Genomic DNA, 27,612 nt, shown 5'->3' on the forward strand with positions numbered 1-27,612 from the left:
TTAGTTAATGGCATAAGTATTTCTACGACCAAGTCTAGTCATGTGAAAGGTATTAAAGCAACAGTTTCATTACTTACAACAGAAATCATACCTCATATAGCTAGTTGAGTGTAGATCTAGTGAGGCCTCTGTATACAGAGACAAAGACAGAAAATAGAGTCAAGGATGAGTATGAATAGAATGCGAAAAGGCAAGGGAGTTACATAAACTTGACAGAAAATAAAATGGAACCAAAGGAACTCTGTGCGAATCAAAATGACAGCTAAAGGTGTGATGAACAGCACAGTGAGAGCAGAAACGCAGGGGCTAGTGTGTTGGCTTTACACCAGGCTTTCCTTAACAAGTAAAAGAAACTCTCTGACCTCCATTTCCTTGGGATTATATCACGGAGATGAAATGAAATCATTAAACCATTAGCTTGGCAATGGCAGCTGGCCAATAAAATGTTTCTATGTTAGGTTTGTGTAATGTGCAGTATTAAAATGCGATGATTATTTTCCCACTTAAGGAAATGTATTACTTTTTAACTAATCTTTCTAAGAGCTTGTCTTCTAAAAACTGAAACCGGATTTGCAGGGAAGAACAAAAGGAGGTAGAGGAGAGGTTCCTCGAGTTCTGTGAACGTGGATTAACGCCATAATGTATTTAATAGGAAGAGAACAGAGGGACAAAGCACAGGTATAGTTAAATGTGGTTTTGTGAAAGGCCTAAGTTGTTTCAAGGCCTAAGTTGTTTCTCCTTTGTCTGCTCTCACAACGTTTCCTAATAACAAAACTTTCCGTGCTTTAGTGCTGGCCTTGATTTTTAAGTAGACAAGCCAACTTTGTCTGATTGCAACAACTAATACAGAAACTCAAAAGAGAAAATATGAATAATGACATCATGTGAACATAGCATAAGGCCCCCGAAGAAATGTCTGTCTGATCTGAGTAACTGATATGTCGGAGCTGTTGCTTCTGAGATCCCCTCCTAGCCTCTCCTTTTCTTCTAATATTTCTTTTCTGTGATGATTCTGTACATTTTACCTTCCTGTTACTATTCCTTATAGAGGTTTGAAAATAATAGAGTCGACAGATTTAGAAATACAAACTTATTTTTAAAAAATTAGAAGTTATTAACCACAGATTATTCACTTTGCTTAAAGCATCATTTTCCTTTCCAAACTTTTGAGCTTCAAAGGAGACGTTCACCCTCTTGGTTTTTGTTTTATTTTATCAATATGTATAAAAATGTCATTAAACCATGGTCAGAAAGGCAATGCAGAGCTGAAACCCCTGCATCATTCCCCTCAGACCGAATGAAACGCTCCCCACGGCCACAAAGTGTGTTTCGAGCTGGCCTCAACACATCGCCTTCTCGATTTGCCCTGTTTCCTGTGCTTTGGCTATAGCACCCATCCTTGCTCAGGTGCGTTTCCTTAAAAACAATTTTCCTGAGTGAAAGGTTGGGGGTCAATAGGGGAATAAGGCCATATATGTAATATCTTGATCAATAAAGAACAAATTATTTAAAAAATAATTCTCCTGAAACCAATAGCACAGCTATCCCCATGCTGCTTTCCATATAGTCCTGTATTTAGCCTTCATAATTTGGGTCACATTGCATAATTATTTTTTAGATCATTTGAATGATTGCTGTATTTCACTCAAATGTAAGTCTTGTGACAGTAGACAAGGACAAATAGTAGTCATAGATAACACTGTAATAATCTCACAATAGATTGGCCAAGTCTGTTATACCTTCAAAGATTATAAAAATTTTATAATGTTGTAAATAGGTAATAAAAGAAAAAGGTGCTTAACTTCCCATTTTAAATAATCTATAATTTGAATGTAGTTATTCAGTTTCATATTCTCTGGTCTTTTTTGCCTTATTTCTTTGATGTTCTAATTTCATTAAGATGAAATTTTCCAGATTCATACAATTCACTTCACACCATACAATGAAAAGATAGCATTGAAGAAGGCTTCTTAAAAGTTCTAAGGATATGACCTTTGCTTATATAAAAACTTTCCATTTTTATCTCAAGGTCTCCAAGCTTGACAGAAATATACTCTACCTGTCACTTCTCTCTCTCTCTTTCTCTCTTAGGTAAATTAAGTTACCTATCTACTGTCATCTCCTCTTTTTTATAAGCATGTATTGGATCAAGATTTTTTAAAACTGATTTTGCCTGACCTTCCAGAGAGATGATATATTTGAAAAAGTCCTTGAGTTAAGAGGCACAGAATTCTGAGTGCTACTGGGTTCACAGGAGGCAATTGACATTGGCTCTCTTGCTTTATGTTAAAATATGCTTTATCTATTTTAAAGTTTCTTTTACAAAATATAAGTGAAGGTAAGTAAAATTTGCATCTTTGTCTTTTATAATTCATACTGGTGAAGCTTTCATTCAACATTAAAAAGTACTTTTTAAAAAACATACTTTTATTGATTTCAGAGAGAAAGGGAAAGAGAGGTAGAAATATCAATGATGAGAGAGAATCATTGATTGGCTGCCTCTTGCACATCCCCTACTAGGAATTGAGCTCACAACCTGGGCATGTACTCTTGACTGGATTCTAACCTGGGGCCCTCAGGCCAATGCTCTGTCCACCGAGTCAAACTGACTCAGACTAAAAAGTATTTCTGTGCATAAAACAAGCTCTAGCTAGAAAATTAACTTATTTAAATTTTAATATTTTTATTTAAAATAATAAACATTGGTTAATAATTATATTGGTCTCAGGAAAATGTAAAAACTAATATTTTTCATTTTCTTGCTTCAACCACATACATATACATATGACAAGTTAATTGTATATAGTATACATATACATAGTTTCATATTTGTTTACAATAATGCTTATATGACAAAATATATAATGCTTATATATGTTTATACATACATATATAATCCTCAGTGTGTGTGTGTGTGTGTGTATGTGTGTATTATACTATCAATGTGTTTTGCTTTAGGCATTTATCTGAGAATAGGTTATAATGAAAACGCTAAAAGAAAGGTGGGAACATACAGCTGAATAGGAAAGAAGCCACCAAATGGAAAGAAGGTAATTAAAATATTTCTCCATGTCTTTGGTATTGTTTATGGATTACAGTCACTTGAGTGAATATTCCCTGATATTATATTTGATTTTAATTTTTATTTCTTTAACAACAAAGAATCTTTTCAATGTATTGTATAGTGGGTCTTGCACAATAGAATATAAGCTCTCTGAGAGCAGGGACCATGACGGCTATTCTAGCAGGGTGGCTGTAAACAGAAGACACCAAATAATGACTCAGTGATTAAATGCATCTATATAGTATGTAGGAATTAATGTCGCCTTGATATTTTCTATGTTATATTCAGAAAACTAAAAGGGAGTCAGAACAATGTGCAGGCTGATTTTACTTACAATTTGTAAAATATATATCTAAATTAAAATGTTAATGATATATCTGGATCACATGCTTTTGTTAGTCCTATATATAATTTATTTGAGTAAAAGGGTTAAAGATCAATTTCTAACATTTATTCTGTCCAGGAATGACCTCATCAGGCTATCCAGCCTGGGTGTGAACATTTATTGCTGGGAAGTTCATCATTTACTCATTACCCACATCACACACTGTTATTGTATTTATCCTTCCATAAGACAGGATACTCTGTTGTGAGTCTCTATTTCCCAAAGTCCATCTTTAGCAGATTCTTTAGTCACATTTCATCTGTCATGGTTCCCAAATACATCACCCTGTTTGCCACCTCAAAGCTCATCATACATTATCAAGGAATTGTGAGATATAATAAGCATTTCTCGAAAGAATACTCAGAAGAGCATACTAAGACCAATAATAAAACAATAACTGCTGTTTTGGAAATTTATTAACTATATGCAATACACTGTGCCAGGTAGTTCAGTTATATATTTTACAGCAATTACTTGTACCTACCATTATTCTTATCTTATATAATAAAAGGCTAATATGCAAATTGAATGATAGTCTCTGATGCACACTGACCACCGGGGGCAGAAAGTCAACATAGGAGCTGCCCCCTGGTGATCAGTGGTGGGAGCACTGCTCTAAACTGGCAGTAGACATCTCCCAAGGGGTCCCAGACTGCTGAGGATCCCCCTCCCACCCCCAGTGCATGAATGTCAGGCCTCTAGTTTTAGAAATAAAAAGACTGAAGTATAGGGAAGCAAGAAAATCATATGAGACCTAATGATTAGTAAATAAAGGCATCTGAATACCCTTTCTTCTCTTCACCTAAACGCTAGGCTTGTGATCTTCTCGTAGGAACCCTTATGCTTTCAAGACATAGACCTCAGTTGAGCTAAAGTAAAAGAGCCTCTTTACTAGGATTTTTGAAAAATCCTTATTGTTGAAAGTATTACACTATATGTAATATATATATTACATATATTTTCCCCCTGTTAACCTCTTCTAACTCACCTCCACCCCCTGACCCAGGCATCACTACCCTCTTGTGTCCATGGGTTATACATAGATGCATAAGAGTTCTTTGGTTGATCTCTTCCAACCTGTGCCTTCCCTCTGAGATCCTATAGTTTGTTCCATGCCTCTATGGCTCTGGATCTTTTTGTTCATAAGTTTCTTTTGTTCATTAGATTCCACAAATGAGTAAAAACATGTGATACTTGTCTTTCTCCGACTGTCTTATTTTGCTTAGCATAATACTCTCCAGGTCCCCCCAGGCTGTCTCAAGGGTTAAGATATATTTCTTTTTTACTGCTGCATAGTATGCCATGGTGTAAGATGTTACCACAGCTTTTTTATCCACTCATCTACCGATGGGCAGTTGGGCTGTTTCCAGAACTTAGCTTTTATAAATAGCACTGCTATGAACATAGGGGTGCATATATTCTTTCTGATTGATGTTTCAGATTTCTTAGGATATATTCTTAGAAGTATGACTACTGGGCCAGGATTTTCTTGTCAGATGATCAGGTTCCTATTAGCCTTGTTACCAAAATCTGCAAAGATAATACACATATTGGGCACATAAAATTTTTTTTCAAATAAATAAAATAAACATATTAATAACAATTTTTTTTAACAATTTGATTCTTTCTTAATCTTTGACCAATACTCTAACACTGCAGATAATTGGTTCTCATAAAATCCAGTAATAGTCATAAAAGCATGAAGAGAGAGATTGATGAATCTCAGAGGAAGGTGAGAGTAGGTGGATGGAAGGGGAGAGATTAACCAAAAACCTATTGAATATATGCATACTAGAGGCCCAATGCATGAATTTGTGCATGGGTAGGGTCCTTCAGGGTGGCCTGTGGGGATCAGGTTCCAGCTCGCTCCCCCAGCCTTGCAGCCCTACAGCATCACCTGGCACCACTCCTTGGCTGCTGCTGCCCCATCACCTGTTCCACCATCCCACCCAAAGCTTTTATTCAGATGGCCACCACTGGTCGCCAACTATGGGGCAATTGGGTCCCCCCCTCGCACCCATCTTGGCTTGGTACCACCCACTTACCACCTCCACCATCCTACCATGGTCCCACTTTCATTGGGGCCCAAAACCTCTCTTCTTGGGAATTAAATCTTGCCTCTAACTCATCTATATAGTCTTTATCATATTAACCTGCATATAATGCACTTTTTGGCAGCCTGCCCCTTTAATGGTTGGATAGCGGAAAGTTATAGGCATTACAGGAGATCAAAAGAAGAATCCCATCAGCAGATGAGTGGATTAGAAAACTGTGGTACATCTACACAATGGAATCCTATGCTGCTGTAAAAAGGAAGAAACGCCTATCATTTGCAACAGCACGGATGAACCTGGAGAGCATTATGCTAAGTGAAATAAGCCAGTCAGAGAAAGATAAATTATTACATGATCTCACACATTTTTGGAATATAATTAACAACATAAACTGATGGATAAAAACAGATCCAGAGACAGAGAAGCAGCAATCAGACCATCAAACCTCAGGGAGGGAGGGGGGAGCAGGAGAGGGTGGGAAAAGGGGAGAGATCAACCAAAGGACTTGTATGCATGTATATGGGCCTAACCAATGGACAAAGACACCAGGGGGTGAAGGCATGAGTGGGTGGCTGGGAGGGAATGGGAGGGACGGGACAGATATGGATACATATGTAATACCTTAATCAATAAAGATAATTTTTTTTTTAAAAAGAAAGAAAATTAGCCCTGGCTAGGTGGGCTGAGTTGGTTAAAACTCAAGGTTGTGGGTTTGATCTCCAGTTGGATGCCTACAAGAATGAACCAAGGATGCATAAATAAGTGGACCAATGAATCAATGTTTCTTAAAAAAAAAAAAAAGAATCATGTCTAAAAGAGTGGGATTTATCTTGTAGTTAGGCTAGCTGAGAAAAAAAACTAAAAACAAATTAATGTTCTTTCATTTTCTCTTTCAGAGAGAGAAAGAGAGAGAGAGGAGAGGGAGAGAGAGAGAGAGAGAGAGAGAGAGAGAGAGAGAGAGAGAGAGAGAGAGAGAGAGAGAGAGGGATTGAATATTTACAAATTATTAGGTATTATGCTAGAGACTTCCACAGGCAGACATCAGCACTGGTGAGAGCCTGGTATTGGCAAGGAATAGAAATATTGTCCTTTGTTCTTTTATTTTCAGCCACTACTGCCCTAGAGGCACAGGGCCAGGACTCCAGCCTGGATTGGAAATGATGAGGCTTCATGAGAGCAGCTGTTACCCATGGAACTTGTAGGTGTGCTCCATTCTAGTCCCCTCCCAACACTTTCAACTCCCAGTTGGGCAGTTATTTTTGACAGTTAACTACTCAGTTATTTCTGCTTCCAGCAAGCACCACTGGTCTCCACACTCCCCAAATCAGGGTGTCTTTCTTTTGCCAACCCCCTTATTTTATCACAGACTCCCAATAGAGTGACTCTTCAGGTAAAGCAGTTCTGTTTCCTCTGAGAAAATAGTCTCATGATCTTGATATGATCCCAAACCAGAAGAAAATAGCTATCATCTATCATCTATCTAATCTGTCTGTAATTTATCTTCTGTGATCCATAAGTTCAGGTTTTCTCATGCTGGTTCTCACTGAATGTTGGTATGCATGTTTGCTTCAGTCTAGTCCCCTAAAATCTAAAGAGAAGTTTTAGTCTCACTCATTTCTGCATTACATTTTCTTTTTTGTTAAGTTAGATATATTTATTTTTCTACCTTCCATTGTCCAGAGCATGGCTGATGAGCAAAGTGAGTAATAACCCAACATAGAAAGCAGCAGCCATCACCCAGGTAGACATCAGACGTGCAACACAGCTACCTCATGGAAGTCATGCTGTACTTGAGGCTCCTACAGAGCAGTTATGTGTTCATTTGTAGGTTCTGCTTCCTCAGCTCCTGTGGAAAGAAAATGATAACTTGAGCCTTTCTCCACTAAGTGTCTTGGGTCTTCTATTGTCCTTTCCTTCTCATAGAAAGCTTACTTCAATTTGCCTCCTCCACACCCCACTTTTGGCCAACAGATGATACCTAAAAACTCACCTTCACACCAGCAGACAGTTTCTCTGATATCTTCAACTACTAGATGACTCTCCATTTTAAGTGTTTCACTGCAGCTAGCTTTTTTAAGACAGGGCACTGCTTCTGTAGCTAATCTGTTTATGACGCTGAGATATTTGGCTGACCATGAACATCTTCTAAACCTCTCAAGACATCATGGGTGTCCAGCACTAATATCCCCTTAGTCCAGATGATGTTTCTGGATCTTTCTTTACCCCAGAGATACTCCCCAAGATTCTGTGGTCCCCAAATTAAATTTATATAAAACAACTTCCAATCAAGGATAATTTCTTTTTTCTCAAAGGAAAGGCTCTTATCCATTTTAATCACCTGGGCTATTATGTCTGCATTTGGACATGCATGAAGGTTTAGCTAAGAGAAACATTGTCTTCCTGGTCAGAAATTCCCTCAACCTTTTTATCCTCATGAATGTAACTTCAGGGAACAAGTTCTCACTAACTAAAGTAGCTTCCTCAGTCATCAAATGGAGAGAGGACTGACATATATATTTTTTCATTTATATGATTATAGTAATACAAGAACATATTTTAAATTGCATAAATACTACCATACATGTATGTAGTTTTTAACTAGCTGAGTGAAATTTAGCGCACTCATTTCTCAGTTATATTACATTTTTATGCCATAACAACATTTTAAATTTCAATTGATTTTAATGAAAAGTGGGATGTGAAACATTATACCACATCTCTTACTGCAGTTTTCTTTCTTATCCCCATGGTTTTTAGCTCCATTCTTAGAAGTTAGATCATGCAGTGAGAGTTTGAACATTTTAATAAGCCTTGAAATATCTGACCCACCTCTCCAAAGATGCACGATTTTTTATTTCCTGCAACCAGCAGAATATAGATAGGACAATTCGTTTTGTGTCCTGCTGTTTCACTTAAATTTTATGTCCTTTGTGCATAGGCAACACTGCTTTGGTTTCTTAGAAATTAGCAGAAGCAGCAGATTTAGAAGGAGAAATAGGAAGAAACAAAGGAAGAGACAGAGAAAAAAGAGACTATTTTTGCCATTAAAAATGGACTGATGTGAAGTAGGGCACCAGGAAAAGTGATGGACTGCATGATGATTTTCTTCACTTACTTCCTTATGCATATAGATGTATTTTAGAGTCTTCTAAAGGACACCATTTGTTCAGATAAAACAGTAAAGAATGCTAAGGATGGTTAGCCAGGTCCGTGGTCGGCAAACTGCGGTTCACGAGCCACATGTGGCTCTTTGGCCCCTTGAGTGTGGATCTTCCACAAAATACCCTGGCCTAGGAGAGTCTATTTTGAAGAAGTGGCATTAGAAGAAGTTTAAGTTTAAAAAATTTGGCTCTCAAAAGAAATTTCAATCATTGTACTGTTGATATTTGGTTCTGTTGACTAATGAGTTTGCCCACCACTAGGCTAGGCAGATACATCAGTATCAATGCTAAAAGCAAGATGAAGACTAGAAATATAGGGATAAGAACCCTTGAGCTAATCTTTAAAAATTGAAATACAAAGAGGACAATTTGGTTGAAATATAATAAATTACATTTAGATATCTGTTTCTGAATATTGTTTTGTGATTTGAACTTGGCTTATTCCTGTCTATTGATAGGTGATCTGATAAAAAAATAAACAAACAAACAATAAAATGCTGCTTTAAAGTACATTTCTACATTTTTTAATTTATTATGTACACAGTTTTGAAGGAAATTGCAGCAAGTCAAAGACAGCAAACATTATTTTATTGCATTTTGCAGTTAGTGGACTCAAGTCATAAGAAGCATACATGTAATAAAGAGGGGAGGAAATATAAAAGAAAGAAGAATGAAAAGAAGAAATTATTCCCTATGTGTCTTATTTCATTTGTCCTTCGTGTATTGGAAAAAATATATTTTCCTGTAAAATATGACTCCTTTGTTAAAATATAAAATGGTCTTATTAAAATATTTCTTTTGATTGCTCAAAAACTGGTAATGTGCCCAGGCTCTTTAATTGCATATACCTGTACAAAATTTTTTGTTCGCTCTTCTTATTGTTTGCTTCTTTGCATGAAGCCTGTGTAAAATATGCATTGTTATTGTCAGCATCTACTTACCTTTTTCAAACCACCAATATTTTCTTATAATTATCTATGCTCATTCCATGTATAATTTTGCTAGGTATTTATAAATGTGTTTATAGGCTGTATTAATTCCTAATTTATCACTTCATTCATATCTATTTCTTATTATTTTTGTTATAACCACTCTTTCTTGTACAAAAGAAGAAATAACTAAGTTTAGCAGACTTTTTTTATATTCAGGAAAAAAGAACTTACCAACTTGCTCTTATTGGGCAATTTAAGAATCAATATTTTCTCTTTCGTTGAAACTAACATTTACATTTCAAAATGAAAATTAGTCCAACTATTTTGGGGAAAAAAAAGATAATTTAGGTTCATTTATCAGCAATACAAATTGGATGGTCAAACTATACCGGTGTCATTATTACACATATGTTGTAGTCACCCCACAGAAGCAGGATGGATCCCCAGTTGGTGTGGATGTTGAGACTGAACATGCCACACATGCACCAGGAAAATATTTTCCCCCAAGTGTGTCCAGATATGGTTTGAGAGTATGGAGGGGGGACTGATTTGGGGTTTCATGGTGATTGAGGGCATAGTGGGGTTGATGCCTCTGAGGAGGGGTCTGGGTGTTTTGAACTTCTTACTGGTGTCACAGGACTGAACACTCAATTTTTCTCACGAGATTGCCCAGATAGAAGAGGAAATAGGAGTGAGGAGGCTTGAAAGCTGTCTAGAGTCAACACATTAAAAATGGAATCAGAATTTTTATTACAAGTGATAAGATAGATTCTAAGGAGACTTCTTTGAAATGAAAGAAGCTATAGAAATTTATGAAAAAATAAATTAGTTTTTGAGTTCAACAGTTATGTGTGATTGATTACATCTTACCTTTTAAATGTTTAATAATTGTCTCTTGTATATTTAAGATGCGGAAGTGAAGGCGATTAAACTGCTCTGGCACTTCTAGTCTATTAACTGCCAGGACTCATTCAGTCATCTAGCTGGTCGGATAGTCCTTTTATTCATTTATCACACTCTGTGATCAATAAGAATAAAATATTCAGAGAACAGGTTTCAGCTGAAATATATGCAATACTAAAGTATAAATTATGTCTGCTTACAAGGGCTCTTCTTATACTAGATTAGAGGTGTCGAACTCAATCAGAGAAGGGGCCAAAATCTAAAATCCAGCCTAAATTGCGGGCCGAATGGTTTACTGAACAGTCATAAACTGTCATTGTGATGGAAACGCAGCGGAGTGCAGTGATGACAGCGCGGTGCGGGCCACATTGCAAGGCCTGGCGGGACGGATTTGGCCCGCGGGCCTTGTGTTTGACACATGTGTACTAGATAATACATTTTAGTAACAGGAGGCTATATAAATAAGTTAACAAAATTGGTAAATTAAAAGTTCGGGGAGAGTTAATTATAATTTGAAGGGGAGAAAGGTTCTTCAGATTCTTCCCTCATACTAACACTGACATAGATTCCAGATTTAATGTGAATATAAATCGTTAAAGCTCAAAGGTGAGAATGACCCACAAATATCCATAGAACATATGAGTCTCCACACCTGAAACTACAAATCAGCACCCTAGAAGCTCATCAGGCTTGAGTCCTTGAAAACACTATTAGCAGCTTGTGCTGCTAATAGTAGTGGTGAAAACAGTAAGAGCAGTAACCCCATGTCAAGAAGTAATCCTCTCCGGAAAAAAAAAAAAAATCAATTAAATATATATATATTTTAAAAAGTTCTGTCCCAAAGCACAATTGTAGGGAGGATATGGGTGTCAGATTGATTAACATCATGTTATAAAGTTGAGATTGTGAGTTTTGACCTGGTCTTGAATTATAATAAATGATAGATATTTTAGTTGTTAGTTTGTAATCAGCAATGCTTTCTCTGAATCTTACGCATAAAACGGAATTAATGGTATTTATTTTGCAGGATTGTAATGGGAATAAAAGGTGATAATGATTAATGAAAATGTTTAGTACATTGTCATTCAATGGTGCTTTGCCATTGGAATGATGGGCACTATGGATTTTTTAAAGATTTACCCTTTTTCTCTGACACAGAAAAGTTAAAAATGCAAGTTCGGAGACAGGAATGTTTTAGCAAACAGTGAATATTAACGGAGTAAATGACACAGGAGAGTACATTAATAAAATAAATTCAGTAGAAAATCTGGTGTGGGTTTATAGTGCATAACATTGAGTCTACCTGTTTTGTAGAGGAAGGTTAGGGAGCTGAGTGTGGCCATGACTCCTCTTGGGAGGACTTAGTAATGAGAAGTGCTAATTCATTCTCCTGCTTCTAGAGGAATGCATGCATGGACTATTGACTTTTGTGATTTTTAATTGAAGAAAAAAAATCCTAGGAAAAAATGGTTTAATGTCCTGGAACTGACTATAAGTTTTAAGATTTATGAAAACAAGTGTTAAAGGAACATTAAGTGTGACAGTTCTTATAGATTAACAACAGAGATGACAATGTAGACTGAAAAGAAGAAAGCATGTATATTGTAGAGGGTCTTACTTAATCTTTGACCTATTCTGCATTAAGCATTCTGCTAGTTTTAATAGTATATTAAATTAGTATATTCTCAAAACAAATCTTTGAATTAGACTTTATTATTGCCATTAATTGGATGTATAGTAAAACTGGCTAAGAAGTGCTAATATACATCCAAAATTACAAGACGAAATGACAAAGCCAATATTTGTGCAATTTGCTCAAATTCTATGTTTCCACTCACATCCTTAATCAGGTTCTGAAACCATTTAGAAAATTGAAAGTATAAACAAAATAGAAAGTTCTCTTATCTAGGGCATGGAAGCATCATAAACCACAGAGAGAGACTAGAAGTGAAAATACAGGTTTTGATTACTTAAACTCAGAAGTTATTTAGGTTATACAAAAAGATCTTTTGCCTTTGTATAATGATTATTTCAAATTACTTAAATGATAGTTATCTAAGAACTCTAACATCAAAATCTTACATTATTTTGGTTTGGCTAACATTTCAAAATGGGTAACACTTGATCCTTAAGCAATTTACCTACATGTGTAAAATATATTACTAGGAAAAAATTACAATCATATCACAAAATTATTGGCATTTGCCCTCAGAATTCTATTGAACATTTTATATTGGGAAAACTGCCACTGGGATGTTTCACACTATCAAAAGGCATGCAATTTATTCTCAACATCTACATGAAGTCATATCTTACATTTAACACAAAATCAGTTTTTATATAATTGCTTTATAACCTTATTCTTTCATTCCCCCCAAACTATAGAGTTAACTAGTAGATTATTATAATACAATTCAGTTACTTCTAAAAACAACTGTTTTTAAATGTTCCAAACAGGCCATGCCAGGGGGACCTAAGTGCCTCACACTATTGGCAGCTTCCACCCCTTTGTCCTCTCACCAAGCAGCTCTGTGCAAGGCAGCTGCCACTCTTGGTCTTCTGTGGTCTTACCACTTTACGCACAACTGACTGTATCATTGCTAAACTTGTAATCCAAAAGTTAGCATCCGTGGATGTATGTGGAAGCAGAGATGAGGAGTGCCTAAGTCCCAAAGTAGCTGAGCATTAGAGTAGAAATATGTCATGGCTCCAAAATATTTCAATATTGGGGTCGGTTTTACAGCTTCCGAAAAACCTGCATTCAAACTATCCTCTAGGCACCTACCCATTTGGCCTTCCAAGCATATGTTAACAAGCACTAATCTCTTCACAAGCAAGCACATATGGATTAGAGAAACAATAGTTGTGTTTATATTAAAGTAGCAAAAAAAAAAAAATCTTGGTTTTGCTAAGCCTTTAAATATTTGCTGTGATTGTGAGTGAGAATAAAGGGATCAATGGGACAAATTGATTTACAGAAAAAAAGAATAAAAATAAACCAAAAAAGATCACTGCTCTTGTCTCTATTGCTGCTAAATCTCAATAGTGATTCAGGCTGAGACCAGGCTCCGTTCTCTGCTGTCGAAGGAAAACTTACTTGCGAAAACCGTAGAATTGACATAGCATCCTCGACATCAAAATTCCAAATGCCAGGTTTTATGAGTTAAATTGTATCACCCACATTACCCCCCCCCCAACACACACACACACACAAATAACCTCCAGTGCCTCAGAATATTATCTCATTTGATAGACAGTCTTCACAGTGGTAGTTACTTTAAAAAAAAAAAAAGGTCATTTGAGTGGGCTGCAATCCAGTATGACACGTGTCTTTGTATAAAGGGAAAATGTGGACACAGATGCACCTGCAGGGGGAAGACATGGGGAGAATGCCATCTCAGGCAAGGGACCCCTGAAGCTCGCAGATGGTCAGAGGTGGCCTCAGAATAGATCGTCAGTCACTGTCCTCAGAGGGAATACACCCTGTTGATACCTTGATTTTGGATTTCTAGCCCCCAGAACTGGGAGAAAATTCAGATTCAGTTTTGGAGAGCCATCCTGAGTGTGGTACTTGGCTACAGCAGCCCTGTGAGATTAACCCACTGGGTTAGTGGTCGTAAGCACCTGTCTCTTGGGTTTCGTACCTCTGGCATGGCCTCCTAAGAATGGCCTCAGGACGGGGACATTTCCTTGGGAGACAAACTCACCTCCTAGCCTGTGCGGGCTTCTTGCCTTCTGAGGGAAGGTCTCTCCTCCTCCTGGGCTCTGTGTACACTTTTTGTTCTGTTTAAGCATGTGCGTGTCAGTCGCCTGCCTGCCCTCAGCCTTTTGTATTGCAGGCTTGATGGGGGCGAGCTCAGCATGCTGCTAAGATAGCACCAGCTGTGGTGTACTCAGCTATGTGACCCAGTTGACTGCAGAGAGGACCTGCTGGCTTAGGGGTGGATGCAGAGCATTGCAAGAGGCTGGATCTTGCATTCTCCCTCCTTCCTCTTACTGCAAGCAAATGCTGGACCACATGTGCCATTTTATTGGCAATTACACCGCTTAGGCAATTATTACCAGTGGTTCTAAGCCACTCTTTTGGTTGAATGAGCAGCAGGGGTTGGAGGAAATGGTGTGAGAAAGCATTTCTCTCTCAGAGCTGTGGGCCAGGCCAAGATCAAGTAATCTTGTGGATACGAAGTAGGAAGAAAAGGAGGTTGCCCTAGCCATGCTGGCTCAGTGGTTGAGCTTCAGACCTGTTAACCAGGAGTTACAGTTTGATTCCAAGTGAGGGCCCGTCATATCCAGGTGTTTTTCTTAGCTTTTCATCATCCATCTCTATAGCTATACAATATTCATCCAGGTTAGATCCATATATAATTCTACCAGTGGAATTATCAGGGAGATATTCCTGGAGGTATTTGCTTAAGGTGGATCCTTTATAGTAGATATAGCCAGAAAAAAATGTACCAAAACTTATATTAATACTAGGAGAATACCAATGTGTGGCTAACAAAGCATTAATTTCACTATCGTACCTGATAATCAGAACATCATTGTGTACTAGGTGGGAAAGATTAGCAGGTCTTGTTGACATCGTCTTGGAATAGCTGTCTGCCTCTGTGGTCAGCGATTTCTCATCCTCAAAAGTTCTCAGCTGTTTGTGGTCCTTGAAAAGTCTTTGATCTCCGCTACAGACGGAGATGGGTATCAGAGATAGGAGTAGACATCCATTTACAGATAGGTGCCTTTTTTAAATGAGAAATGTGAATCCATGAGCTAACTCCTTTAAGTTTAGCTGCACATGGGTTAGTTAGTAATACCTGGTAAGGTCCCTTCCAATGAGGTTGGAGAGAATCTTTTATTTGGTATCTTTTCCAATATACCAGATCTCCTGGTTGTAAGCCATGATCTTTGATACTTAGATGGGTAGGGTTAAGAACAGATAAAGTGGCCCCAGTATCTAAAGGGCTTTAGTAACTTCTCCTTTTATGATAATTTCAATTTCTCCTAAAGTATTAGTAAGGAGAAGTGGAAGTACCCTCTCATAGTCCTCAGAGCAGCCCTATGCTTACTTCTGTCTGTTTTCTTTTTTCAAATCCCATTTCAGTTTTCTATAGTGTTTCTTAAGGTAGCCTGGCTTTTTGCAGTAAAAGCAGACTCCTTTCTCTCCTTTTCTAAGAGACTTTGCAGTTAAACTGACGTGGTTGCTTAATTGTTGAAGGTGTAAGTTCATAATTTGGGTAACTTTATGTTTTTCTTTTTTTTTTTGGAGAGTTTTAGATAGCTGGTCAGCTAGAAGAGCCAGTTCATCAGCATGGGTAGTCTTGCAGTTCTATTTATGTTGTTTGATCAGAGTTACAAGTTCTTCATCTAGTCCTTCCAAAAATGCCAAATTTAGTAAGGGATCATTTTGATGATCCTTGAAACTGTCTGGCAACAGACCTGAATATCGTTTGAAAGTCTTTTCAAAATGTTCAAAGAAATCAAGCATGGGTTCGTCAGGCTTTCTTTTACATTGCTGGATCTTGGTCCAGTCCATTCTCCGAGGAAAAATTTGAGGTATGGCTTGATAAAGCCGATGGGTAAATTCCCTGCATTTTTCTCTGTCTGTCTCTTTCTGTTTTAAAAAATCATCTACAGGAGTATTCCAGCGAACCTTATTCAGCCATTCTGTTGCCTTGCTCTCAGAAACCAGTAGGTGTATTAATTGGAACAGGTCAGAATAGCCAGGATCATATGTTCTAACAGTTAAATCAAATTCCTTTGCAAACCCATCAGGGTCCTGCAGAGGGTCAGGAAAATCTTTAGCTAGGTTTCTTAATTCTGTTCTAGTCCAAGGAACATATACAATTGCTGGATCCCCTCTACCTGAGACAGGCTTTTCCCGGAAAGGAGCTGTTAGAATTCTTGAATCATCTTTCTCTGAGTCTGTATTCTCAATTTTCCCAACATCAGCAGGGAACGGTGGTTGAGGAGATATAGGAGGAGGAGGAAGAGAGATGGAGGGCAAGTCTGCGCAAGGAAGCTCAGACAGCAAAGGGTATAGGGGAGGAGCAGTGAGAGAGGGAGGAGTGGGGTCTCGGCACTTACTTGCTTCAGTGGCCTTCTTCAGTTCAGAGACGGTCTCCAAAATTTTCTTATTGATGTCTTGTAGGGAAGATATTTTATCCAATCCTCTCCTAGAAGCCTCTAATTTCCAATCAAGATAAGCTTCCCATTCATTTAATTTAATTTTAGAGCCAGCTTTTTCTAATTGAGCACGCAGAAAAATCAATTTGGGGCTGTCAAAAGTTCCCCATTTCAAGTTGGTATCATTTTTAGTTAAATTTTCCTATTTTTGTAAATACTTGCAAGTTGAAATTCTGTATGAATTGTACATGTACCCTGCTGGAGTGTTAACAGGGGGCTGGGATTCTTGGGGTTTAGCAACCTCAGAGGTGCAATTTCCCATCTTTTAAAATTTATTATTATTATTGAATATCTGCAGTCTGAGCAAATTTTTCTAGGGATGTTATGTAGTGGGTTGCAAAGTGTACTGCTTATGGGTTGAGCTCCATGAGGCTGTCGCAATTCAACCCTCTTACATGCCTCGGTTTCTCTCCTGGCTGTCTAAAACAGCCAGAAGGGCTAGGGGTGCTGGCTTACCAGGCCTTATAGCCGCTCCCTCAGAAGAGCCAGTCATTTAATTACAGTTGAGTTGGAATTTCCCTATGGGGCTCTTTCATGTCATGAGGGATGACCTCTGACACCTCCACAAAGTTCTTAGTAGCCTAAGAACACCTGAGAATCGGGCAGGAGGGAGGATGTGCCCCTTTATCTTCGGAGCTGAACAAGTTCAGCCCTCATAAGTTTAGCGAGGGTTTTTTGCTCAAACTCTCAGAAAGCAATTCCAATTGAAAAGCCAAAATCAAAACCTGTTTTGTTCTGTTTTTCTCCAGTCTTGCCTTAACCTGGGTTCCATTAACCCTAAATCTTAGTTCCACCTCGAGGATTTTAAAACACAGCTCAAATAAAGTCAAACCCTCTACCAAAACAAGGGAATGTTCTGAATCCAAGAGACAACTCACCCAAATTCACCTGATACGGTGGGGCTCAATGGGCCCCTGCTGGATCCTAGCACCGAGTCCTAGTCCGCAAGGTGGTCCTGGATGAGCATCTTTGGAATCCTGCCTACTACGCCAAGAAATGTTAACGAAAAAAAAACATTGAAACCTGTAAAGAATTTTTTTGTGAGTTTATTTGAGCCTTACTGTTGACATATGCCAGGAAGCAGAACCTCAAGGGATTGGGATAATGCTCCGGACAATGGCGGGTTACATTTCTATATTTATACATTGCCATCAAAGGAAAGGGAAGTAGGTTAGTTACATGAAATTCATTGGTGATAGATTAAGGAGGTGGGACAAAGGGAAGTGGGGAAACCTCTGGGATAGGGTGTAAAAGGTGAAATGATGGACATGAGCTTCTTTTACAGAGATGAATACAGGATACTCTAATGTAATTAACAGTTGACAATTAACTTGATAACAATAACAATGAGGAATGTCTCGAGGCCATTTGTTGTGCGCTGGGGGGTTTGGGGTAAAAAGGAAGTTACAAGTTACCCAGACCTTTCACAGATATGTTATCTCAGATGAAGGAAGGCAGAGGGGCTCAGTAAAAGATCAAAGTTGACCTTTGACAGGTGAAATACCTGGGACATGACTACCTACTATAACCTATTAGATATTTAATTTTCAAACCATCTTTTGTGGTTATCTTAGGTCTCTGGTTTGAAAGACTGCCACACAGGCCTCCCCTGAACTTGTCAGGTTAGCATGTGGCACACTGGGAATAAATTCCCACCACATTTTTGTGAAGCGCTTTGTAAATGATCAGTGTGGAAGAGATTCTCTTCATGGGTTCATCCCAGATTCAGGGGCACATTTCACACACTACAGCTGCTGTCAGATGTTAGTCACTAAGAAGAAACCTAATAAAATCAGGGACAAACAAATCAGGGCCCATCGAGAAGTTTCCATTGGGAATACATGTGACTCCAGACACCACGATAGCCTCTACATCAGAGAGTTGGTGTGCTGTCTATAATGTTCTTGCTCTGTAATAAATGATGACAGAGACGATACACTTAGTTACTGGCTATCACCAAGCAAGGAGGATCTATAGCTGAAGTGGCTCTCTCCACAATGGTTTGCATCTCATCAGGCACTTCCATTTCTATTCTGAAGGACAGAAAAGCCTGAGGGAGGCTAGCAAAGGAAAATGCATCTAAGACACACCCCGATTGTCTTCTGTTGCCAGACTCTGCTCTGTCTGATTTGACTTTCAGCAGAGTGTGCTTTGCAGCCTCAGTGATGCACTTTCAGGTTTGAAGCAGGTGCCATTAGTTAAATTTCTTAAAACTGCATTGAAAGCCCCAAACAGCGTTGTTCCAAGGATACAGCTTTCTTTATGCACATATGCATAGGCATTCATTTCAAGATTTCACCCCTCTCTCCATTTTGCTCTCTGTTTTAACAAAGAAGCCACGTGTTATCATCACCACGGTGGCCATGGAGGTACCACATATTGCAGATAATGAGGCAATTATGAAATTCATGTAGGGCTTCTGAAAGGGGGAAACAACAGTATATTTACAACACACCAGATGGCAAATGGATGTCATGTTTATTTTATATTTTTATGCTGAAACCTTCTGTGCAATGTGCATTCTACTCATCAGGTTGGTTTTAGAAAGTAACACACAGTATGATTGCTTTGAAAGGTTCCTATGCAACTGCTGAAAAAGTATGTAGTCATAGCTCTAGAATCGGATTTAGTTTCAGCAAATATATTTAAGTTGCCTTTTTATTCAATAAATATTTTCTTCAATATTTTGGCAAAGCCTTCTACCATAGGTACCTGTTGCCTTGTTTAACTTCAAGTTATGCGTATTGTACCTTTAATAATAGGGATAGAAAATAAGCATATTTGTAAGGTCAGTCTATACTCAGTAAGAGGCTTAGTTCTGGCTAAAGCTATCTTAGGCTAAGTAAGATTCAAAACACTGTTAAACAATAGTCTTTCAACAAATGGTTCTGGGACAGTTGGATAGCCACAGGAAAAAGAATGAAGTTGGATTCCTATTTCACACAGCATAAAAAAGTTAACCCCAAATTGATATCAGAGATAAATGTAGGAGCTAAAGCCATAAAACTCTACTAATAAAATGAAAAAACAAAAAAGCCATAGAATGGATGAAGGTATTTTTAAGTAAAGTATATAACAAGGCCCTTGTATTCATAATATACAAAGAAATCTTACAACTCAATAAAATGACAAATAACTAACTTAAAAATAATTAAAAGATCTGTATAGACATTTCTTTAGAAAATATATACAAACTGGCCCTAAGACAAAAGAAAAGATACTCAACATCACTAATTATTAGTGAAATGTAAGCTAAAATCACATTGAGTTACCACTGCACACCCACTAGGATGGCTAGTAGTCATCTAAAAGACAGGTAATATAACAATTATTAGTGAGAATGAAGAGAAATTGAACACCGTATATTGAAAAATGGTGCAGCCACTTTAGGGAAAAAGTTTAGCAGTTCCTCAAAATGCTAAACATAAAGATAACATATGATCCAGCAACCCTATTCCTTGGTATACCCCAGAAAACTGAACAGATTTGTTCACACATAAACTTGTTCATATATACCATAATGGCATTAGTCAAATTAATTGAAAATTAGAACCAACATACAGTAATTGCCCACCAAGTGGTAAATGGATAAAAATGTGGCAGAGGCAACCACGGAATATTACTTGGGAGAAAAGGGAATGAACAAGTAATGCATGCTACAACACAGATAATAACCCTTGAAAAGATCCCATTAAATTAAAGAAAGTCACAACGTAACACATCACTCAATTCATATTAAGTGCTCAACTGGGAAAATTCATAGAGACAGAAAACTGACTAGTGACTGCCAAGGACTGGAGTAATGAGGGGAATAGGGAATGACAGCTAGTGGATGCGAGTTTCTTTTGGGGGCAATAAAAATATTCTGACATTAGACACTGGTGATGATTGCATAGCACAATACACTAAAGGCATTGAAGTGTATGTTATAAAGGATCAATTTTATATAATGTGAATATTATCTCAATATAGCTCTGATTTAAAAACATTACAAGTAGTCTCTACTTACCTTGTATGAGTGTGTTGGACATATTTAACTTTTTAAAAGTTAGAGAGAGTATAATATCAACTGTTAATCTAAAAGAGGGAAAATGATATGACTGCTATACATATTTGCTGATTAATAGAGACATAAATTAAAAGCTTTGTTTTAAAATAATGGTTATGAGGGGGAGAAACAGGCTTGGGGGGAGAGATGGAAACTAACACCTCCTAAAAATACTACTTTTGAAGATTTGACATCAAAACCTTGTAAATGTTTTACAAATTTATATAAAAAATTACATTAAAAAGTAGTTGCTACATATTGAAATTGGTATCAAGCCAATAAACCTGAATATTAACATAGTGGCATAAACACAGAACTATTTCATGTTTAAGAGTTTAAGATACAAACATTTCAACCTGCCTCCATTGTGGGATAGGCCCTAAGGATAAAAATCATGAAAGGAAAAATCTACAACTTTTGTCAGTAATTCTTCTGGTGGTGGTGGTGGTGGTTGCATTATTACACCTCAGCTGCTCTATGTGTACTGTGGGAAAAGTGAATGAGTCATTACACTGGGATCAATGAGAACTGACACTTTTGGTCTAGAATATAGAGGGCCGCCTGGGAAGGCACATGGACATTTCTTTAAATTGTTGTCAGCTGAGTCCAAGATGATTGGCAGAGCTGTGTCTTGGATACACACTCTCCATGATGGCAGAGAGTATAATCTGCTTGGCCTTCATATCTGCCCAGGTGTCAGCAGGGGTGGGTCTAGATATGTAAATCTAATCAAGCACTAGGAATGCTAAGGCCTACTTAAGAATATAAATAAGCTCCTTTGATCCTAAGTTTTGGTGTTACTTTCTGGTATTTGGGGATATAAAATAAATGTGCTGAGAGGGCTCAGGGTCTTCACTGGCTCTCCATCAGAGAGAATGGCGTCCCACCTGGCTCCCAAGTTGCTTCTATTTCTGGGTCTTGCTCTCTTTCTTTCTTTAATTTCTTAATCCCCAGCTTCTCCAATCAGCAATGGAAAAGAGAGAACACCTCCACACTGGAAAATAGGAGATATAGACAAAAGATGATTGAGGTTCAATAAAATTTCTATAGTCATGAGTGGAAGCAACAAAATGAGCTACTCACAGTGCACTTTAACTTAAAATAAATTTTAACCTCTATTCAACTGTAGGAAAATTTGAGGAAGTTCTAATGTGTGGCCTCTAAAATACAACTTTGAAGTATTTGTGCAAGAACTTGTCTGGGGTAACCTCCTTGACTGAGCCCTGTCTGGGGAAGGGGTGGGTGTGCCGGTGAACTTTGATGGGCCCTGCCCACTCTCCTCCCAGAGGAGGGGACTTTCCTCTTCTCTCCAGGGAATCTGCTGGGGCCTCTGCTTCCTCACTCTGTCCCCAGGGCTGGGCACCACCAGACCAGAAGCTGCCAGCCTGATGGTGACAGTGTGGGTGTCCCCATCAGGGAGGTGGGGCATCTCGGACATGTACTGGCGTGTGCACTGCCTCCCCTTGGAAGTGCCTGTGTTGGTCCTCTGTCCCCTTAGAAAACACTGGAGAGTTGTCTGCACCACAGGGAGGTGACACCTCTCTCTGGCCTTGGGCTGTGAGAATGCTTTCCAGCTTGGGGTTTGTCTCTCTAGCTTTCTGAGTTTTTAAAATGTGCTTTCCTTTAGGGCACAGAAAGAGCCAGCCATTCCTCACTGGATTCTGGCCCTGGGGTCACACTACCCTGGGATGATGTTCATTCACACAATTAAAATGGCTTCTTCTCCTACATCTGATGTCCACCCTATCTGGGATTTCCCTTTCCCATAACTAGCAAGCAATTTCACGCAAAAACAAACATAAATCTGTGAGCAGACACAAAAAGGCACTAATTGTAAGATTCCATTTACAGGAAATTTCCAGAACAGTTCAAGTAGCAGAGACGGAAAGGTGATCCGAGTTGCTAGGGAGGAAGGACTGGGGAGTGAGTACTGTTGGTGCAGGGTGTCCTTTTTGGGGTGAGGGAATCATCCTGCAACTAGATAGAGATGTTGGTTGCACAGCATCGTGAATATACTTCATGGACAAGAATAGCACCATTTAAAATACAAACAAAATCTTATTTATTACTTTAAAACAAAGGATAGGAAAAGCAAAAATGAAGAAAATTCCTCTTCCCCAAAACTATAATAGTAAAAAGTAAAAAATAAAAAAATAAAAACTGAATCACCAAATGGATTAAAAAAAAAAAAAGCCATAACAATTAAAAAACCAAAACCCCCCAAAATGTCAAATTCTTTGGGTGGGAGAGGGCAAATAGATACAAACAGTGGCTCTAGAACAAGCCAAGATGCATCTTCCAGTTGGTCTTCTGTGTCAGGAACCAGGGCAGGCTGGGGGAAGGGACATTCAGGGAGGGATGGTGATGGGACCTCAGTTTTGTACGGGAGAGGCTGCATGAGCTGGCCCCTGCTTCCAGGCAGCAGCATGATCATTGGAGGTGGACATGCATCCAGGTCTGGAGCAGCAGCCAGGTCTGCCCCTGCATCAGCTCCTCAGAATGGACAATGGGTGTTACAGCAGGAAGCTGCTCTCATGCCTGGGCTGGTGCTGGAGTTAGGAGAGGAGAAAAGGTCCCCCATGTGCCTGCATTTTCATGTGCCCCAAAGTAGGAAACACAAGCCAGAACCCTCCAGAGAAGCCACACCCCAGAATCCACCCCGGGACGTCCTCCCTGATGGAAGTCCAGCAGATGGGTGGTCTGAGGCAGGTCCTTGGCCCTGGCCAGTTTCTAGTGGTGTTTCTCATATTCTCACATGCATCTCCATCCCAAACCCCACTCCCGCCTCTCTAAACTTTTCACCCATGGGTTCTGCTCCTTGAGCTCCATGTTCTCTGGCCAGGTTTTTATACCACAAGCATGATACTCTAGCATGGAGATGGACATTGAGAGCTTCCTATGGAGCCCCAATGGCTTCCAGGGAGCACTCTTTTACTGGCCATCCAGGGGCCCTGGTTCCACAGACCTATAGCTGTTCACACTCACTTCGGGGCTGCTCTTACCCACAGACATGTGATTCACTGGCCCCCTGACTAGGAGAAATCATTCCCTGAATTTGTGCTCCAATTCCAGATGATCCAGTTTCTTCCAGGATATCCCGAGACAACCCCAAGCCTCTGCCACAGCACTGGAGCTTAGAAAGAGCAGGACCATTAAGAGGAACTGCCTGGGTCTCCAGCAGCATCTTGTTTCTCAGCCCCAACTCCCACTGTTTTTTCACAGCCCACTTTATGGGGACTTCTCTTCCCAGCTCTGAAACACTGGGATGGGGGTCTCATGTGGGCTTGGGACCCCTTGTTCCTCATAGGATACCTCAGCAGCCAAGATATCCCTCTCAATTAAGAAAAGGTAACTTCTGGGTGTTGGACCAGTCCATTCAGCATCTTCACACCTCCTACCAATCTCAACGTGCTTTCTTCTTTACATCTCTAGTTGTAAGGCTCCCGTTCAGCCAGATTTCAAGTGATTCTGAATGATGGTTGATTTCTATTGTACTGGTACATTTGATGTGGCTGTGGAAAGCGGCAAGGAACTGCATGTACCTACCCCGCTATCTTGATTCTTAGCCTCTGCACCCACAATAGCAGTTGCTCAGCTTCCCTGACTAGTTAGACTAGGATTGGAAGGTCCTGTTCCTACTCATTAAATATTAGTGATTTTCCCTGTCCCTGGCTACTTCATCAGTGCTCTGATATTAGCCTTGAGAATACAACTTTGAAATATTGTGCCTGGGGAAGGGGTGCGTCTGTGGAACCTTGATGGGCCTTGCACACTGTTCTCCCAGAGGGGGCGCCTTTCCCACTTGTCTCCAGGGGATCTGCTGTGTCCTCTGTTCCTCACTTTGTCCCCAGGCTGGTCAGCTCCCACCAGAAGCTGCCAGCCTGATGGGGACAGTGCTCTCCCCCAAGTGTTGACAGTGTGGGTGTCCCCATCAGGGAAGTGGGCGTCTCTGACATGTACTGTTATGTGCACTGTCTCCCCTTGGAAGTGCCTGTGTTGGCCCTCTGTCCCCTTAGAAAACACTGACTTTGGAGAGTTGTCTGCTCCACAGGGAGGCGACACCTCTCCCTGGCTTTGGGCTGTGGGGAATGCTTTCCAGCTTGGGGTTTGTCTCGCCAGGTTTCTGCAATTTGTTTATTTGCTTTCATTGCGTACACAGGAAGAGCCAGCCATTCCTCACTGAATGCTGGCCTCGGGGTCACACTTCGCACAGCGGTCTCTACCCTGAGATGATGCACAGGCTTACAAAAAGTTCTTCTCTTACATCTGATCTCGAGCCAGTCTGAGATTTCCCTTTCCTACAACTAACAGGCAACGTCACATAAAAAACACACATAAATCTGTGAGAAGACACAAAAAGGCACTGATGTTATACTCCAATAATAGGAAATGTCCAGAACAGCTCAAGGAGCAGAGACGGGAAGCTGATCTGTGGGTGGGAGTACGGGGATGTGAGTACTGTTGGTGCAGGGTGTCCTTTAGGGGGAGGGGATCATCCTGCGACTAGATAGTGGTGTTGGTTGCACAGCATCGTGAATGTACTTCATGGTCAGTAATGGCACCATTTAAAATACAAACTAAAACTTTTATTTATTACTTAAAAAAATAAAGGATAATAAAAGCAAAAATGAAGAAAATTCCTTTCCCAAAACCATAATAAAAATAAAAAAAACGGAACCACCGAATAGAGTAAAAAAGCCACAATAATTAAAACAAAGGAAGTAAGAAAGAAAAGAAAAAAAAGTCAAATTCTTTGGGTTTGAGTAGTCAAACAGATATAACCAGTGGCTCTAGAGCCACAATGCATCTCCCAGCCTGTAATCTGTGTCAGGAACCAGTGTGGGTTAGGGGAGGGACCTTCAGGGAAAGGTGTTGAGGCCGAAGTTGGGTAAGAAGAGGCTGCCTCGGCCAGCTCCTGCTCCAGTGGCTGCAGCTGGAACTCCTACTGTGGGAATGGCATGACCACTGGAGGTGGATTACCCCTCCAGGTCTGGAGCAGGGTCCAGATCTGCCCCTGCATCAGGCTCCTTTTAGATGGATAACAACCGTTGAAGGAGAAGCCAGCTCTGACTCCTGGGCTGGTGCTGCCATTGGGAGAGGAGAAAAGGTCATGCCTGTGCATGCATTTCCATGTGCCCCCTCCCCACCCCCCCCATACAGAATATAGCAGGAACTCTCCAGGGTGTCCTCCCTGCCGGCAGTCCTGCAGATGGGTGCTCTGAGGCAAGTCCTTGCTACTGGCCAGCCTCCAGGGGTGTTTCTTATCGCGCCTGCATCTCTACCCCTCAGCCCCCAACCGTCTCACCCTTGGGTTCTTCCTCCTTGAGCTCCATGTCCTCTGGCCAAGTTTCTAAAGCATGGGCACGGCGCCTCAGGATGGAGATGGACATTGTGAGCTTTCTGTGGAGCCCGGACAGCTTCGGGGGAGGAGTCTTTTCTGTGCCATGCAGGGGCTGGATCTCCAGAACCCTAGCAGTTCACACTCCCTTCGCACTGCTCTGGACTTTGGTTGAGTAGTTCACCCCTCCCTCACTTGGGAGAAAGCCACCCCCATGTTCTTGCTTCAATGCTAGATGATACAGTTCCTTCCCATATATCCCCAGATCCCTCCAGTCTGCTGCCCCAGGGCTGGAGCTCAGAAGGAGCTGGACCTTGTACGTCTCTGTGCCAGCCCATGAAGCCGAACTGCCTGGATCTATAGCAGATTCCTGTCACTAAGCCCCATCCCCACCATTTTTGTTTTTTTTGTGTTTTTTTTTTTTTGTTTTTTTTTTTACTCTGACTTTATAGAGGCTTCTCTTTCTAGATTTAGAATACTGGGCTGGGGAGTTTGATGTGGGGTTGGGACCCCTTAGTCTTCACAGGAAGCCTCAGCAGCTAAGATATCCCTCCCAATTTAGAAAACGCCACACCTGGGTATGGAACCAGCCCATTCTGCATCTTCACTCTGCCTACCCATGTCAGTGTGCTTTCTTCTTCATATCTCTAGTTGTAGGACTTACTCTCATCCAGATTTCACGTGACTCTGAATGATGGTTGTTCCATATTTTAGGTGTATACGTGTGGCCATGAGGACCGCATTCACCTACCCCACTAGCTTGGTTTTTAGCCTCTGCACCCCCTTTAACAGTTGCTCAGCTTCCCTCATGGATGTAGACTAGGATTGGTGGATCCTATCCCTGGTCCTCGGACGTTAGTGATTTTCCCTGTTCCTGGCTACTTCACCAGAGCTCTGATATTAGCCTTGAGAATGCAGCTTTGAAGTATTTGTGCAAGAACGTGTGTGGGGTAACCTCCTAGACTGAGCCTCGCCTGAGAAAGGGATGCGTCTATGGAACCTTAATGGGCCCTGCACACTGTTCTCCCAAAGAGGGCGCCTTTCCCACTTGTCCCCAGGGAATCTGCTGGGGCCTCTGCTTCCTCACTCTGTCCCCAGGGCCGGGCACCACCAGACCAGAAGCTGCCAGCCTGATGGTGACAGTGTGGGTGTCCCCATCAGGGAGGTGGGGCATCTCGGACATGTACTGGCGTGCGCACTGCCTCCCCTTGGAAGTGCCTGTGTTGGTCCTCTGTCCCCTTAGAAAACACTGACTTCGGAGAGTTGACTGCACCACAGGGAGGTGACACCTCCCTCTGGCCTTGGGTTGTGAGGAATGCTTCCCAGCTTGGGGTTTGTCTTTCTATTTTTTTGCAATTTTTTTTTTTTTTCCTTCATCAGGTTTATTTTCCTCTGACAGTTTAGCATTTCAGGTTTGCATTCTATCCTTGTACAAACTTGAGTTATTAGCATCAGAAACACGAGGACATCGCAAGTCCTCCAAACACAAATAAATACCAAATAAAACCACGCACGAGATACAGCAGACAAAGATAGAAAACACACACACA

This window comes from Pipistrellus kuhlii, unplaced genomic scaffold, assembly GCF_014108245.1.
Source record: "Pipistrellus kuhlii isolate mPipKuh1 unplaced genomic scaffold, mPipKuh1.p scaffold_m20_p_36, whole genome shotgun sequence".
In the NCBI taxonomy this organism is placed as follows: Eukaryota; Metazoa; Chordata; class Mammalia; order Chiroptera; family Vespertilionidae; genus Pipistrellus; species Pipistrellus kuhlii.